We start from the raw sequence: 17,451 nt of genomic DNA on the forward strand, positions 1-17,451 counted from the left end.
GATCTAATGGTTCTGATATGTGTATAAATGGGCGAGGCTCCAACGGTCAAAAATAGGGAGTCGACCGTTGGAGAGCGATCGGCCTAAATTTTTAATCTAATAATACACGTTAACTAAGTTATTTTCACCACCTATTACACACAGATAGTGTCGTTGAGCTGGTCAGTCGCGTGTGAATTTTTAGGTTGGACTTTGGCGGACATGGGTTCGAGTCGCGTACGCGGAATTTTATTTTGGTAACTTAATTCTATTTTTGTTAAGAGGAGGGTTCAAATGCACCCAAATTTTTGTGCACCCAAATGCACTCTATCTTTCAAAAAAAATTTCTCCGTTTTCAAAGTCCGAAGAGTCAATCCGAACCGTTAGATACGATCTACATATTAAGATGTGCTTGGAGACCAAATTTTACATTTTTTGGAATTTTTTTACTATTTATTAAGCCACTTTGAAAATCACTGATTTTACATTTTCTGGACCATTGGATTAGCGATTTTCAAAGTGGCTTAATAAATAGTAAAAAAAATTCAAAAAATGTAAAATTTGGTCTCCAAGCACATCTTAATATGTAGATTGCATCTAACGGTTCAGATTGACTATTCAGATTTTGAAAACAGAGAAAAAGGATAGGGTGCATTTGGGTGCACAAAAATTTGGGTGCATTTGAACCCTTCTCTTTTGTTAATATGATTCTCACTTTGAAGTTCATATCATTGTTGTCTTGAATAAGATTTTAATTTATTTATATATTTTATTATTTCAAATAATTTTATCAATTCATATGTTTTAAAATTATATTATTTTATTTTGGAAAAATGGTTTTTAACAGCTATTTTGTTTCTTTTTCCAAATATTATTCTTATTATTAATTGTTATATCCTTATAATTTTGCTCCAGTGCACAACCTTTTGATGAAAAATATTAAAATTGGGACCTAGTGTTATATTCTCTTCATTGATTTCGAAAATTAAAATGGCATTAATGTTACTAATCACAAATTTCTGATGATATCAATACATAAACTTCTTTTTTTAAGTGTATTGGATTATCAATAAAGCGGATTACTCTCAGCTTATTTTTCAAAAACAGAGTTTATTACTATTCTTCAAAGAGCGAGCTTAACAGATCAATTTAATCAAGTCATATTTAAGACAATAAAAATAAACGTTCAAGACGAGATTCATTAAGCAAAAATTGAATGACATACAAAATAAAAAGATAATTTCATTTATATTATTTAAAAATTACATATTTTTTTATTTATAATATCATATTTACCTTCTGAATTTGAACAACTCACAAATTTACTTAATTTTCTATTAGAAATTATTTTAAATTTATAAAATTCTCATTTTATCATTTATTAAAAGAATAATTATACTAATTTTTCCACTCCTGTCCTCCCATTTATCCCCGCACTCTCTCTCTCTCTAAATTAACTTCTTAACTGTCTTTTATTCCCCCATTAATTCCGCTAAGAATTTCCATTTATCCCCGCATTAATTACTGTGAATTAATAACAATCTCTGCATTAATTATACTTTCCTTTAATAACAATCCCCGCTAACAATTATTTATCTGTTTATTGATATTCAAGAAAATATTTATCATTGTTCTGACAAGTATTTATCCTTATGTCTGAGAAGTATTTATCATTATCATTGACATGTTAATACTTTGATTTGATTAAACATTACTTATTGACAAGTTCAAGAAATTATTTATCATTGTTCTGACAAGTATTTACCATTATATATAAGAAGTATTTATCATTGTCACATATGTTTTACTGTAAGTTGCAATTATGTCTGAGACGTATTTATCCATGTAACATAAAATATTTATCATTATGACTGAAAAATATTTATTATTGATGTTTTACTGAAAGTTGCAATTATGTCTAAGAAGTTTTTATCTATGTAACATAAAATATTTATTCATGTATCATAAAATATTTATCATTATGTCTGAGAAGTATTTATCATTGGGTGAGGGGATTGTTTATTTAATGGTCCCTAGTTGTGCGGCGACAATAAAAAAAAAAAAAATTTGTGCGGGGATAACTGATAAGTATTTATGAGATGATTGTTTATTTAATGGTCCCCAGTTGTGTGAGGACATTTAAAAAAAAAAAAAATTTGTGCAGGGACAATTGATGGATTGATTTGTTCAGTCATAAATAAAGATCATTGTATAGGGATTAATGAGTTAGGCTAATATGACATTGGTGTTATTTCAAACTAAATAACACCACATCGTAAACCGTTAGATCTGCTTTAATATTCGTACAATCTGCTTTTACTGTCCAAGCACTTTATTTTGTACGAATACTAAAACAGATCTAACGGTTTACGATGTGGTGTTATTTAGTTTGAAATAACACCAATGTCATATTAGCCTAACTCGAGATTAATACTTTGCAAATCCAGGATAAATACTTTGATGCTTCAAGTTAAATATTAACAGTTTCTGCGGAGTATTAATGATTGAGCGGTCTCCCATGACTTTTTTGGCAGTTTGTGTGAAATTTTTTGTGAGGTTTTTAATTTGACAAAATTTGACTCGCTTATTTAATTCATTTTACAAGATTAAAAGATAATCGACCAGTACTTCTAGCAGTACTTCTATTCAATGCAGGCACGTGAAATCCATTTTTTGATCCGTTAGGTTGTGGGTGGTTGTGTAAAACTAACTCGATGTGTTTAATATAAAAATCGTACCGAGAGCCATATCTATTATATATATATATATATAATTTTACAGTGATAATTACAGTAAGACTGATAGATGGAGCCCATAGGAAATTTATTATATTATATATATAATGCTGGATGAGATTTGCACTGTTCATTCAGCGTTGTCACTGTCTGATCCGTCAGACTATATCTCACGGCTGATTCTCGCGCTTACATTTCTTCCTCGCTACATGGGGTGTCCATTTTTACAGCACCAATTTCTTGATATACAGCACAATATAAATTTTGGGACGAAAATATCCCTGCTCTTATTTTCACAGCACATTCCTGTCAAAAATCAAAGACTTGGTTCAGGGATATTTTCGTCCCAAAATTTATATTGTGCTGTATACCAAGGAATTGGTGCTGTAAAAATGGGCACCCGCTACATGCCACTCTCCTCTCTTTTCTCTATGCCTTCGGTCTAAAACCCTTTCACCTTTTTCTCTCTCTTTCTCCTTTCTTTGCCGCCTTCTCCTCCCCTTCCCCTTGCTCGCTCCCCCCTTCTCGTCTGATCCACTTTTTTTCCACGGACCCCTCTTTCTCCTCCCTTCATTGTTTTCTTCTCCCCTTCTCCTTCTTCTCCCTCTTCCCTCCTCCTCCACTGACCTCCTTCCTCTCTCCGCCGACCTTCTGCCGGTCAAGCTCTGAAGGTTTCTGTCAGAACCTCAATCCAATTTGGGGATAGCCGTTGCCAATTTTGACAAGTCAAGCGGCTTATTTGAAGGAGAAGGATTAACGGGCAAAGAGGGCAGTGATTCGGGCAGAAGTTCTGCAAGCGGGCCCAATCTAACAGAGAAGTCAAGGAGTTAGACGCATAGACAGGAAGCTGAGTTAGTTGGGAAATTAATTAGTTGTTGAATAAACGGGTCGGATTCTGAAGTTGAGGTGTAAGATCCGTTAACCTGAATTTTGATTCTGTTTTTGTAGATTGCATCGCCTACAAAAGGCAGATTCTTGTACTGTTTGGATTATCCAAGAAATAAAGAAATTTTGAGATCTCTCTCTTCTTCTCTCTTTCAAGGCTATAGTTAGCTAAGATTGAGTTTTATCTTTTTTCCGAAATTACCAGTGGTTTTGATCTCTTCGAGTTTGAAATTGCAATTCATGTTTTAAGACCTGACAAATTGGTATCAGAGCAGTAACTACATCTGGGCAGACTGGTGCGAGCTAAGAAAAAGAGGCAAATGGAGGGCAGAACAACGAGCCATACCAATGGCGATGAAGCTGAGCAACTGGATCTGGCAGAGATCAACGAGCGGTTCGCACGAATGGAATCCAAATCAGACTCATCGCAGCGAGAACTGAGCAAGGCTCAAAGAGAGTTGGCTGGTAGGCTGGAGGCTAATGAGGCTAAGATGGACCGTATGACAAAGATGCTGGAGACGATCATGCTGTCACATAACTTGGAAAGAGGAGATGCTAGTGTGACTGCACCTAACCAAGACAAGCCTCATATTGATCTAGAAAATGATGTGGATGCTAAGATCGAGAAACAAGGTGAATTCAACTCTCAAATTCAGAAATTCTTCCTTCCTCATATGGATTTTCCTTCTTTCAATGGGGAAAGGGCGGTAGAGTGGGTTGAAGATTGTGAACAGTTTTTTGAGCTGTATCAAGTGCCCGATGAGTATAAAACACGCTTGGCTACTATGAACATGATTGGGGATGCCAAAGAGTGGTATAGGTCTTTAAAGATTTCCAGAAAAACCCCTCCCTGGCCAAATCTAGTTGATGAAATTCTTGAGTTCTTTACTGACAATTCGGGAAATCCAATTGACCAGTTCAAACAGGTCAAACAGTATGGCAAGGTGACTGAGTATGCAAAGGAATATTTGAGAGCCAAATCCAGATTAATTTGTAGAACACAGATCTCAAACGAGGAATTCTTTGTGGGATCTTTTATTAGCGGGTTAAAGGAAGATATAAGGAATAACCTAGATTTGTTTGAACCATCCACATTAAAGAATGCAATCCAATTAGCTAAGAAGATAGAGCTAACACTGGAAGGGGGTAGTAGAAGGGTGCATTACAATCAAAAATCAGTGGTTCAGCAGGTACAAAAGGGCAATGAAATAGTTGTAAAAAAATGGGAAGGCAACAACAACAACAGAAATCAGTTTCTCAAACCAACCCACACACCCATCCTCTCAAACAACCAAACCACCATGACCACTGAGCAAAAGAAGAAGTTGGGGCTGTGTTTTAAATGTTTGGAGAAGTGGCATGTGGGGCATAAATGCAACCCAAAGGTACTGAATACAATGGATAGTGAGGGAATTGAAATTGAGCCAGAGGAGGAGATGTATGAATCCGTACCAGTAATGGAGGAAGAGCAAGAAACTGAAGAGGAAGAGCAAGCCATGATAACTATATGTGCTCACACTAACCTCCAACCCAACCTGCAACCACAAATTGCAAAAACCTTCAAATTCAAGGGCTATATTGGTACTATACCGATATGTGCTCTTATTGATAGTGGAAGCACCCATTCTTTTGTCAATTCCGAAATCATACACACTCTCAAGCTAACAACTACCCAAACTGACCCCATGATGGTGACCATAGCTAATGGTACTCAAATGAGTTGCAATCGGAATTGCCGAAACCTCAAGTTTTCAATACAAAATCAGGAGTTTGAGATGGATCTGAGAGTAATGAAGGTGCCGGGGTATGACATAATTTTAGGCATTGATTGGTTGGCAACTATTGGAGTGATGACAGTAGATTGGGAAAAAGGGATAATGCAGTTCAACTACAAGGGCAAAATTGTAAAACTGCAAACTAAAGAAGTGAATGCTGAAGTAAAATTGTGTGAGCAAAACTTGAATTTAGAGAAAGAAAGAAAGAAGGGAGGCCAAGTGTTGATAGCACACTTATTTTGTAGTAAGGGAATGGAAGAGGTACAGGGAGAGAAATGCCCACCAAAAATAAATGAAATTTTGAAGGAATTCAATTCATTATTTGAAGAGCCCAGAGCCTTGCCTCCTGCTAGAACAGTGGATCACAAAATTCCTTTGAAACCCGATGCAAAGCCAGTCTCACTCAGACCTTACAGATTTTCTTATTTCCAAAAACTAGAAATTGAGAAAATAATAGAGGAATTGCTAAAAAATTCCTTTATTCAGCCGTCAACCAGTCCTTACTCGTCACCTATTCTGATGGTTAAAAAGAAAGACGGCAGTTGGAGGTTATGAATTGATTATAGGAAACTAAATGAGAATACCATCAAGAACAAGTTTCCTATACCAATCATTGATGATTTGTTAGATGAATTGAAGGGGGCTCACTACTTTTCGAAGCTGGATTTAAGGGCTGGTTATCACCAGATTATAATGTGTGAGGAAGACAAGTTTAAAACAACATTTCAGACCCATGAAGGGCATTATGAGTTCAATGTGATGCCTTTCGGCCTCACAAACGCACCAGCAACTTTCCAATGTTTGATGAACTCAATTTTCAAGCCATTTCTCAGAAAATTCGTACTAGTTTTCTTTGATGATATACTCATCTACAACAAGGATTTGAATTCCCATGCATATCACCTCAAGGAAGTACTACAAGTGTTGCAAGAAAACCAGCTCTTCGTGAAAAGATCTAAGTGCGATTTTTGTGTAGAACAGATTGAGTATTTAGGCCATGTGATAACCAAGGATGGTGTGGCCACTGATCCGCAAAAGATCAAGGCAATGCAGGAGTGGCCTGTGCCTAAGAATGTGAAAGGATTGAGAGGATTCCTGGGTTTAACGAGATACTACAGAAAATTTATTAGAAACTATGGTGTGATCTCAAAACCTTTGACAGACCAGCTGAAGAAAGATGCTTTTCGATGGAATTCAGAGGCCCAGACGGCTTTTGAACAGCTCAAGGAGGCCATGACACAAGCTCCAGTTCTAACTTTACCAGATTTTTCAAAAAAATTCATTGTGGAGACTGATGCAAGCAATGAGGGCATAGGTGCAGTTTTGATTCAGGAGGAGAGACCCATAGCTTTTATGAGTCAGAAGTTAGGGGCAAGAAATAAGGCACTGTCAACCTATGAAAAAGAGCTCATTGCTCTTATTACAGCAGTGGTAAAGTGGAGGCATTATTTGATTGGGGGGGCAATTTGTGATAAAAACTGATCACATCAGTTTGAAGTTTCTTTTAGAACAGAAGGTGAATACAACACTCCAACACAAAGGGCTTAGCAAGTTGATGGGCTTAGACTATGTAATTGAGTATAAAAAGGGCAAAGAAAATATAGTAGCTGATGCGTTATCAAGAAGAGATGAGAGTGGCAGGGAACACTTTGATTTTAATGCAGGGTTGATGGCTGTCAGTGAGCTCAGGCCTCAATGGATAAATGAAGTGCAGGATAGCTATAAAAATGATGATTGGATTGAAGGGCTAAAGAAGAAAATTGCTGAAGCCAGAACACTACCACAAGGAGGCAACACCAACACTGTTTCAGCCACTGCAAGAGGAGAGGAAGAACAACAACTCACTGAATACCAAGGTGTGATCAGAAAGAAAGGAAGGGTGTGCATAGGCAATCATGGTGAATTAAGAAGGCAAATATTGGAGGCACTTCACTCATCCACCATTGGAGGCCATTCAGGCATCACTGCCACCTATCAAAGGGTAAAAAAGTCTTTTTATTGGCCGCACTTAAAAGAGGATATACACCAGTTTGTGAGAAGTTGTGAGAATTGCCAATTCAATAAACCCGAACACCTACCCTCCCCTGGCTTACTTCAGCCCCTGCCGATACCTGATGAGGCATGGTCAAGCATAGGCATGGATTTTGTATCTGGACTTCCCAAGTCAGAGGGCAAAGAGGTGATAATGGTAGTTGTTGACCGATTAACCAAATACGCTCATTTCCTGTCTCTATCTCACCCTTTTAAAGCTAAAGATGTAGCACAAATTTTCTTGGATAACATCTACAAACTCCATGGCCTGCCTCAAACTATAATTTCTGATCGAGATCTTATATTCACAAGTAACTTCTGGAGAGAACTCATGAGCAGTTTGGGAGTAAAGCTCAACATGAGCACGGCATACCACCCCCAGTCAGATGGGCAGACCGAGAGAGTTAACCAGTGTCTAGAGAACTATTTGAGAGGTATGTGTTATAATCAGCAAAAGAAATGGCACAAATGGCTCTCCATGGCTGAATGGTGGTACAATTCTTGCTATCATTCGGCTATTAAAACAACACCCTTCAGAGCACTTTACGGGTATGATCCTCCACAATTAGCAATGGGAAGCTGTCCTAAAAGTCAGGTTGAATCAGTGAATGAGATGCTCAATAACAGACAAGAACTGCTAAGGCAATTGAAGGAAAATTTGAGAAAATCACAAGAAAGAATGAAACTTTATGCTGACAGCCATCGCACTGAAAGGCAATTCAAAGCAGGAGACTGGGTGTACCTAAAAATACAACCCTACAGACAAGTGACCATAGCAGGCATGAAAAATCAAAAACTTAATCCCAAGTTCTTTGGCCCCTATGAGATAATTGAAAAAATTGGCGCAGTAGCGTACCGTCTGAACCTACCACCTGAATCTTCGATACATCCTGTCTTTCATGTGTCCCAACTAAAGGCCAGAGTAAGCAACTCCCAAGCTGTCTCCCCTACTATTCCGATTATTGGATCACATCCTCCTTTCCCAATTCAGCCTTTGGCAGTTCTAGCGAGACGCATGGCTAAGAAAAGAAATGCTGTAGAAACCCAAGTATTGATTCACTGGGCTAATCAGTCGCTAGATGATGCGACTTGGGAAGACTATAGTTCGATGAAGGAGAGGTACCCAGAATTTATTCTCGAGGTCGAGAATGGTGTTAAGGAGGGGGGAATGTCAGAACCTCAATCCAATTTGGGGATACCCATTGCCAATTTTGACAAGTCAAGCGGCTTATTTGAAGGAGAAGGATTAACGGGCAAAGAGGGCAGTGATTCGGGCAGAAGTTCTACAAGCGGGCCCAATCTAACAGAGAAGTCAAGGAGTTAGACGCATAGACAGGAAGCTGAGTTAGTTGTGAAATTAGTTAGTTGTTGAATAAACGGGTCGGATTCTGAAGTTGAGGTGTAAGATCCGTTAACCTGAATTTTGATTCTGTTTTTGTAGATTGCATCGCCTATAAAAGGCAGATTCTTGTACTGTTTGGATTATCCAAGAAATAAAGAAATTTGAGATCTCTCTCTTCTTCTCTCTTTCAAGGCTATAGTTAGCTAAGATTGAGTTTTATCTTTTTTCCGAAATTACCAGTGGTTTTGATCTCTTCGAGTTTGAAATTGCAATTCAGGTTTTAAGACCTGACAGTTTCTCTCTCTCTATCTGATTGTTTGTTACTGATCTAAGCACTTTATTTGATACTCATAAGGTATGAAATTCAAAGAGATACTTTTTTACTAAGTGAAATAATCCTAATTCACTATTCGGTCTTTTTGTGTCGTTAACTATGTTTGGTCCAGTGTTAAAGTTTCCTCAATGCGCACTAATTAATCATTGCTGGATTGTGTTCTCTCTTTGTTATTGCTCTTGCTCCGGGGGTCCCACTGCTCATCCACCAAGCCCTTCACTTCCGTTTCTACCTCCCTTTCCACTGGTAAGCATGCGTTATTTCCTCTCCCTTTCCTTTTTTTTTACCTTAGAAAATGCTCTTAGTTTGCACATTTCCCCTTGCGTGTATCTGAACTTCGCTAATTCACGTCATAATTGCGAAGAATCGCAATATCATACCAACTTGCCAAGTCGGACTCAATTAGACCTTGACCACATTTGGCAATTTTTGAAGAACAAGTTTCCATAAAGGAAATTTATAGCACTAACCTGTTTTCCCCTTGAGCAGAGAAAACAGAGGCCATAGAAACAAAGCATGCACATGCTACACTGGTCCCATATTCACAGGCTATCAAAAAATGTACTAATACTTCTTGAGTTGTGAATTGGTTTTTGCATTTGCAGACAGGAAAGTTCATCTGAGTGTCTGTGATAGTGTTGAAGAGCAGACTGAATGGGTATGAGAAATTCCTTCAAGTTTAAATCTCTTAAACGACGAATTTATTTAAACCCATCACAACACTAAATACCAAGAGCATACTAAATAGGTAAGATAATATATCTTGAACCTAAACCTGTTAATCACTAAACCATGTAATTCTTATGCATAACATGTTAATTATGATCCTGCTATTGTAATTTGGAATTAGGAAATACTTTTCTAATGAAAGACTTTTCGTTCATTTGTGATAGACAAATAAGTTGTTACTAGCATTTTAAAATTTGTGTCTTAATAGGTTTTGAAGAACTTGAGTCTGGCAAGCTATTCTTATGTTGTGAAGACCACTATTATGTATGAGCTAATTTAGTCAATCTAGAATTGACAGCTTTTTATGACCTCCAGAATTTCAAGAAGGTCAACAAAACTTATGCATAATGCAAGTTATCAAAAAAATGAATCATGGACTTTACTCCAATATCTACATAAACAGCACTCCAACTTCGTTATTACATTCACAGTAACGGTTCTGCCTTTTGAATTCTTATTTAACTTATTTGAGAAATGTGAAACAACAAAGCTACTCATTATTAAAAATTGTAGATATATTTTTAATAGTGTATAGAGACTGTATATTAAATTTACATATAGATAGAATTCATGGTGAGTGACTCTGATTTAATTCGGTTTTTGCATCTTATTTTTTTTGCCCCTAAAGGGTTTAGAACCTTTACCTGGTTGAGCTCCACTTAGCTTTCACTGAATAATCCCTCCAGTTCGAACACCTCCAGCCAAGACAAGACCTTACAAGAGGTATGTAGTATGTAGTTCTTATTGGAGAACTTGATATTCAAAAGAAGAACAAAAAATTCAAGTTTTTAATATTTTTCTTTCAAAAAGATTCTCATGTGTTTTTGGTTTTGAAATAGAGAGAAAATAAATGCACGAGCAGTTATCAAGGCAAATTCATGCTGTTTCCAAGCCAATGGCCACTTGCCAGGGGTTCAAATGGAGAGAAACAACAAGAGGAGTTTGATTATTTTTACAGTTTATTTCCATCTATACAATTTATTTGATTATTTTTTTCACTATGTTAATTCATTCTTCATATTGTTCTTGCAGAATATTGAAATCAGATAATACAAAGATGTTTGTGGGTGCTGTGTTGAAGGTATTAATATAAATTAGCCACTATTATGCATTTATTTTATTTATGGTAGCTGTCTACATCAAATATTGCCCTCCAATTATTATGGCTAGATATTTTATGGCTACATAATTATTTTTGTGCATTGTTAATTGATATTAGGATACTTTTCTATTTGGAATGAACTCATGTTAGAGCTAATTTTTTTTTTTGTTATGAAATGAAAAGTCTAAGCTTAATTGTCCAACAAACTAAGACATAAATAATAGAATAAACAATATATAAAAAATAGTACTTTGTCGAGTTAACATTCTCCATACGCTTCTACATAGGTTGTAAAGTAGCTTTTAAAGATTTTTGTGATGTCTTCTTTAAATCTCTCAAGTTGTTATCTATTTGTATAGATTCTTAATTTTTTGTAGGTGGCATCGACTTTTGTTACACTTATTTTAAGAGAATCATCTGGGCAGCACAGTGGATTAGCCCACACTTATTTTAAGAGAATCTTCTTTAAATTCACAGGTAACCAAAACTAATCGGCTGCCACAAAATATACTTAAGCTTATATGAGGAGCTATATGCAAGTTATTTACTGTTTTATACACATCTGTTAATTGTCTTTTCCTCTGATATGGAGAACTCGGTTATTTTTCAGTAAAATTTAATTTGATTTTCGGTTATAAAACAATCGGGCTGAACTCAAGTATGCTTCAGTTATTTTTTATGTACTAGAAAATGACTTACTCGTCCAACAAGATTCCACAACAATCAGTAAAAATTTATTATTTATGTATTGTTTGTGCTATTTTTCCAGTCTATTGCAAATCAAATATTTTTGCAGTTCAAGCATGGTTAATTTTTCATGGTTTTAGTTTCCCTTTACACAACTTCCAACTTTAAGAATGCTGTAAGAATAAGATAAATTAATTTGACTGTTCGTCATTTTTTTCCTTCTGTTATCTTTCAACCAAAAATAAAAAAAAATGAAAAACCCTCGAACACGGAAAATAAACAGTACTTAGATATTGAATCATATGCCTCTGATATTCGAATTAATCTAATTTACTTGGAATTTGCAAAATGGGTTTGGCTGTGTGTTGAATCTTTATCAGTTAGACTAACTTTCTTTGCTGCACAAAAAATAATATATGAAGTTTTTTGTACAACATGCTATCTTAATGTCTTACTATTCTAAGACATATAGTCAAATTCAACAATGTTTTTCTAGACATTAGAAATCCACATGCAGTTACATCAAGATTAGTCAATCCACATGAAAGGTATCGTCCTTACTTTTGGGCTTTCCATTGCTTTCAGTGCTTGATGTAAGATACCAAATTCAAATTTTGTTTGGTCAGATCTGTTGTTGTGTGTCACAGTTGAATGGAATTGCAGCAAAACTGCTGTCAATTTTGTTACTTGAAATGGAAGAATTAAGCTTTGCTTCACAAGATACATTTGCAAAGAGATCCATATTATGACTTTATCTAGTTTCAATAAAGTCTGTGTATCTATGATTATCATGTTGTTTTTACATCATCTCATGTCATTTTGATTTGAAATTGGGGATATATAATAGCAGAGAAGTGTGTTATGATGGTTTTTTAACCACTGTTACCAGTTCGGTACCAACCAACTTTCGTCATATGGTACGGCGTACCAGTCGGTACCAGTACCATTTTGTCCTCAGTCATCCGGCATGGGGTACCAGTAAATCAAAGTGCACACCAATATCTACACACTCGGTGTTGCATACAGTAGGCTCAACTTTTGCTATTGAGATTGGATCTACCACTATTGAAATGCATCTTCTAATATTTGTTTGTAAAGAGCAATAATATGTTTTATTAATTGTGTAGGAACATTGCTGCTGGAGGAGAATATCCAACATAATATCAGCAATTTATCTATACTTCTAATGAAATTTTCAGATTTGACTACAATGGTGTAGGCTGCATATGATTGATGATTTTGTTGGATTATGTATATGCAGTAAGGAGTCCACCTTTAATGTTACACAACCTTGATCAAAGAAGAAAAAGACAAGCATTATTTATATTTTTTTTCCTTCTGTAAATTGGTTTCATTTTGCCGAAGCAACGCGAGGCTTACCTCTAGTCTACTTTAATGGTTAGACCATTATTTTCTACGTGAAAAAACACAAATGCAAAATTTATTATTCATATTGACGTTTAGGTCTTTCCTTATCTCCATTAAATAATTAAATATACTATATCTTCAAATTAATTAATCAGATAATCAAGCTCTTAAGGATAGATCAGTGTTCAGTGTCGTTGTGCTGAATGCGGTCCATCACAAATCAGACGGTTAGCTTTGTTTTGAGATCGTACCACTTTTTTATTATTAGAAAAAAAAAATCCTTTCTTATAAGTTATGCTGCATCATGCCCGAAATTTTTAAAAATACCATTTTTTTAAAATTATTAAACCAAAACACCAATTTTGGCTGGAAATTATATTTTTCGCATGGCCGCTTCCCGGGGAAGCGGGCACTTGGAACCGGGCCGCTTCGGGGGGGAGCGGGCATTTATTTGGGCCGCTTTGGGGGCCAGCGGCCACTTTGATTTTTTTTTTTTTTTTTATAAAACATAAATTTTTTTTTGTATTAAAATATTAGAAATGTTGAATATATTTCTTTGAAAATAGATGAAATACAATATAATTTGATTTATTAGAAAGACTGCAACAAATAACTCGGATCAATATTTTTCAGGCCGGACCTTTCTAGTACATTTAATTTATAAAAAGTTGTATCTATATTTGAAAAAAATCAAAATCAAAATCTTTATTTTATTTAATTATTGTTTTTCAAAAAGAATTATCAAAATAGATACAACTTTTTATAAATTAAATATACTAGAAAGGTCACAACATTTTCTGGATTACCTAGAAGTGACTTTTGAACCGGGATCAATAACTTAGAATCTAATTATTTTTATTTTTTTCCAATAACACATAAAGAAATATATTAATTTTTCTTACAGCCGCGAAAAATCCGATCTGAAAAATATTGATCCGGGTTATTTGCTGCAGTCTTTCTAATAAATCAAATTATATTGTATTTCATCTATTTTCAAAGAAATATATTCAACATTTCTAATATTTTAATACAAAAACAAAATTTCTGTTTTCTAAAAAAAAAAAAAAAAGGCGCAGTTCATTCTTAAGGTTCAAATTTCATCTTGAATTAAAAATGTATTTCTCGATATTTTAATAATAAAAAAGGATGGGGATTAGTTGACAATACATCAAAATACACCCTTTAAAATGTGATCTATACTATATTTATATGATGCACATGAAAATGATAGAATTTGATGCAAGTTTTACTGTTCATCAAATGTCTTAAAACTTGCAAGATGACACTAAAATAGCATGAAATAATACACAAGCAATGCCCAGCAATAGTCGATAATTATTTTTCTATTTTTTAAAATTATTTTAGAAACACATTATCAACCGACATTTTTATTTTTACCCAATTAAAAAATTATTTTAATAATAATAACCAAGGTTTATCAAAAATTTTAAAAATACCAAACCGGTGGAATTTTTTCACGGGTTGGAATTTTAATTCCCACCCGTGGAAAAATTCCATGGGCCCAACTTTTTTTTTTTTAAAAACAGAAATTTGTATTTATTTTTTATTTTTTGTATTGAAATATTAGAAATATTGGATATATTTCTTTGAAAATAGATGAAATATAATATAATTTGATTTATTAGAAAGACTGCAACAAATAACCCGGATCAATATTTTTCAGGTCGGATTTTTCGCGGCTGTAAGAAAAATCAATATATTTCTTTATGTGTTATTGGAAAAAAATAAAAATGCTTAGATTCCGAGTTATTGATCCGGTTCAAAAGTCACTTCTATGTAATTTAGAAAATATTATGATCTTTCTAGTACATTTAATTTATTAAAAGTTACAATATTTTCTGGATTACCTAGAAGTGACTTTTGAACCGGGATCAATAACTCAGAATCTAATTATTTTTATTTTTTTCCAATAACACATAAAGAAATATATTAATTTTTCTTACAGCTGCGAAAAATCCGGCCTGAAAAATATTGATCCGGGTTATTTATTGCAGTTTTTCTAATAAATCAAATTATATTGTATTTCATCTATTTTCAAAGAAATATATTCAACATTTCTAATATTTTAATACAAATTTTTTTTTTCTGTTTTCTTAATAAAAAAAAAAAAAAAAAAAATCAAGGTGGCCGCTGGCCCCCAAAGCGGCCCAAATAAGTGCCCGCTTCCCCCCGAAGCGGCCCGGTTCCAAGTGCCCACTTCCCCGGGAAGCGGCCATGCGAAAAATATAATTTCCAGCCAAAATTGATGTTTTGGTTTAATAATTTTAAAAAAATGGTATTTTTAAAAATTTCGGGCATCATGCAGCATTGCAGATTATTCGGACCCTCAAGGACAGTAATACAATCAACTTAAATCTGAATTTTACCAATTGAAATTAATAATTAAAATATATTTAAAACATTAACCGCAGTTCTTAACGGAAGTTTCTTACGATATCCCCATTTATCTAACGAAAGTTTCTAAGGTAGTCTTCCGTTGTAACAATTGGATTTTATACTGATATTATACTGTATATTAAACACCTAGATTTAAAGCAGGAGTTTAACAGAAATTATCCGAACTTCGAAACATTAATTAATCGTGTACCGAGGTTAAATGATAATGGGTCCATTTTCGTCATTTTATTCACATCACATGCACACAAAAAAAGAAAAAATTTGAGTGTACCATGGAAACTTTTAAAATAGCCAATTTCTCCATTGAAATATCTTAATATCTAATATTCACATGCAAATTTAATGTTCTTTCTTTTATCTCCTTATAGTCATTAAATTTGTTTTTTAGACAAATATACTCCTTCCTTTCAAATAGAAATGTTCTTTTAAATTAACAACATGATTGAATTGAAGCTGTTTTGGAATTAATACAATAATTGCAAGATAATGGATTTGAATGAATTGTATTTCTCAATCTAATTACAAGATCTTATGTAGCAAACGAAAGCATATAGTCTCTGCTATAATTGCTTGCCTTGTCTTGAATCTTGATAACGTCTCTCTTCAAGTATCTCCAGTGTCAGTGTGTCTAATAGGAATGAAAACCTCCGATTTTATCTGCTCTACTATCAAATCATTTTCTTTCTTTACCTACTCTTCACACACACAGAGACTCAGGGAGGAAGAGAAAGAGAAAGAGAAAGAGAAGCTTTGGTGGGTTCTTTTCTCTCTCTCGACTGCAACTCATACTAATCTCACAAGCTTCCACTTCTATAGAAAATGTTGAGTTGGGAAGACAACAAAATTAGTAATAATAGAAACAAGACCCCAATATGTTTTAACCCAATCAGAAACAGAGAAAAATGAAAGTAAGTTCTGCGAAGGACAGACAACGATGGAGAGAAAGCTGCGACCGAGAGAGAGAGAGAGAGAGAGAGAGAGACAGTAATGGTCTAACGAAGGCATAAAAGACATGGCTTTTTCTTTTCTTTCTGGTTCTAATATTGACGCATGATGGCATGTACCAAATTTGCCAAATATCACAAGATACGTTTGAATTACAGTAGATTGAATTTCAATTGTGTTGCTAATCTAAAATAACATTCCTATTTGAAAGAAAGAGGTCTATTTGTCTTAAAAATAATTTATTGAATAGAAGGGGATAAAACAAAGAACATCAAATTTGTACGGGGATATAAGAAGATAAGATGTTTTCATGGAAAATTTTACTATTTTAAAAATTTCCATGGGTACAATAGAAATTTTCCCAGAAAAAAACCGCCTCTTCATGTTTGATTCGTTTGAGATTTATTGATGTTTATCCAGTTCATCCGTTGTGAGTTGAATTAATTAGAAGCATTTTAATAAACTTCTGAGAGGCATACATCACACATTGGAAGCACAGCTCTTGTTTACTCAAATAAAAAAGATATAGCAAGCTTTAGTTTCATGATTCAAATTTTTAAGCTGATGGGATATTTTAATACGTGATTGCATCATTTTATGCAAGGATAGATCCATTGACAATGCATCAATTTAATAATTTTGACAAAGATAAAAATAACTAGTAATTTTAAAATCCAATCGTGCATCAAACGACTTAAAATTTGCAACACTTTATATTTAACTATTTTTTATGAGGTATCAAATAACACTGAATTTGCATGAAATTTGATATATAATCTGTTAAGATTTTTTTTTTTCAAAAATATTTTAGTTTAATATGAAAATATGATGTCAGAATTGTCAAGTATCCCAATATTTCAGGTAACGTATAGGATTAACAATCTTCTACTATTGTCTGTAGCATGTATCATGCGCATTCCAACACTATATTTATAAAAATCGAAATTTATTTAGTCAATATATATTGTGCCCTGCAAAACTGTTTAATTCGAAATTATAATAGGCTTCTCTTGCTTTAGATTGTGGCCCGTAAATTATAATTAATGGGCTTAAGGTGCTCTCTCGCTCATCCTTCTTAGATGGGTTGGACTTACTGGCCTTTGATAAAATGAGATTTTGCT

At 34.3% G+C, this 17,451-nt stretch overlaps 1 long non-coding RNA gene across 1 annotated transcript; it reads left to right on the forward strand.

The window, feature by feature from the left end:
* Positions 1–10,452: 10,452 nt before the first annotated feature.
* Positions 10,453–11,615, forward strand: LOC144567844 (uncharacterized). The gene is made up of 3 exons (XR_013515520.1): positions 10,453–10,533; positions 10,650–10,891; positions 11,290–11,615. It is a non-coding gene; the product is annotated as an uncharacterized LOC144567844 (long non-coding RNA).
* Positions 11,616–17,451: the final 5,836 nt, after the last annotated feature.

The sequence above is a fragment of the Carex rostrata genome, chromosome 16 (genome assembly GCF_964058835.1).
Source record: "Carex rostrata chromosome 16, lpCarRost1.2, whole genome shotgun sequence".
In the NCBI taxonomy this organism is placed as follows: Eukaryota; Viridiplantae; Streptophyta; class Magnoliopsida; order Poales; family Cyperaceae; genus Carex; species Carex rostrata.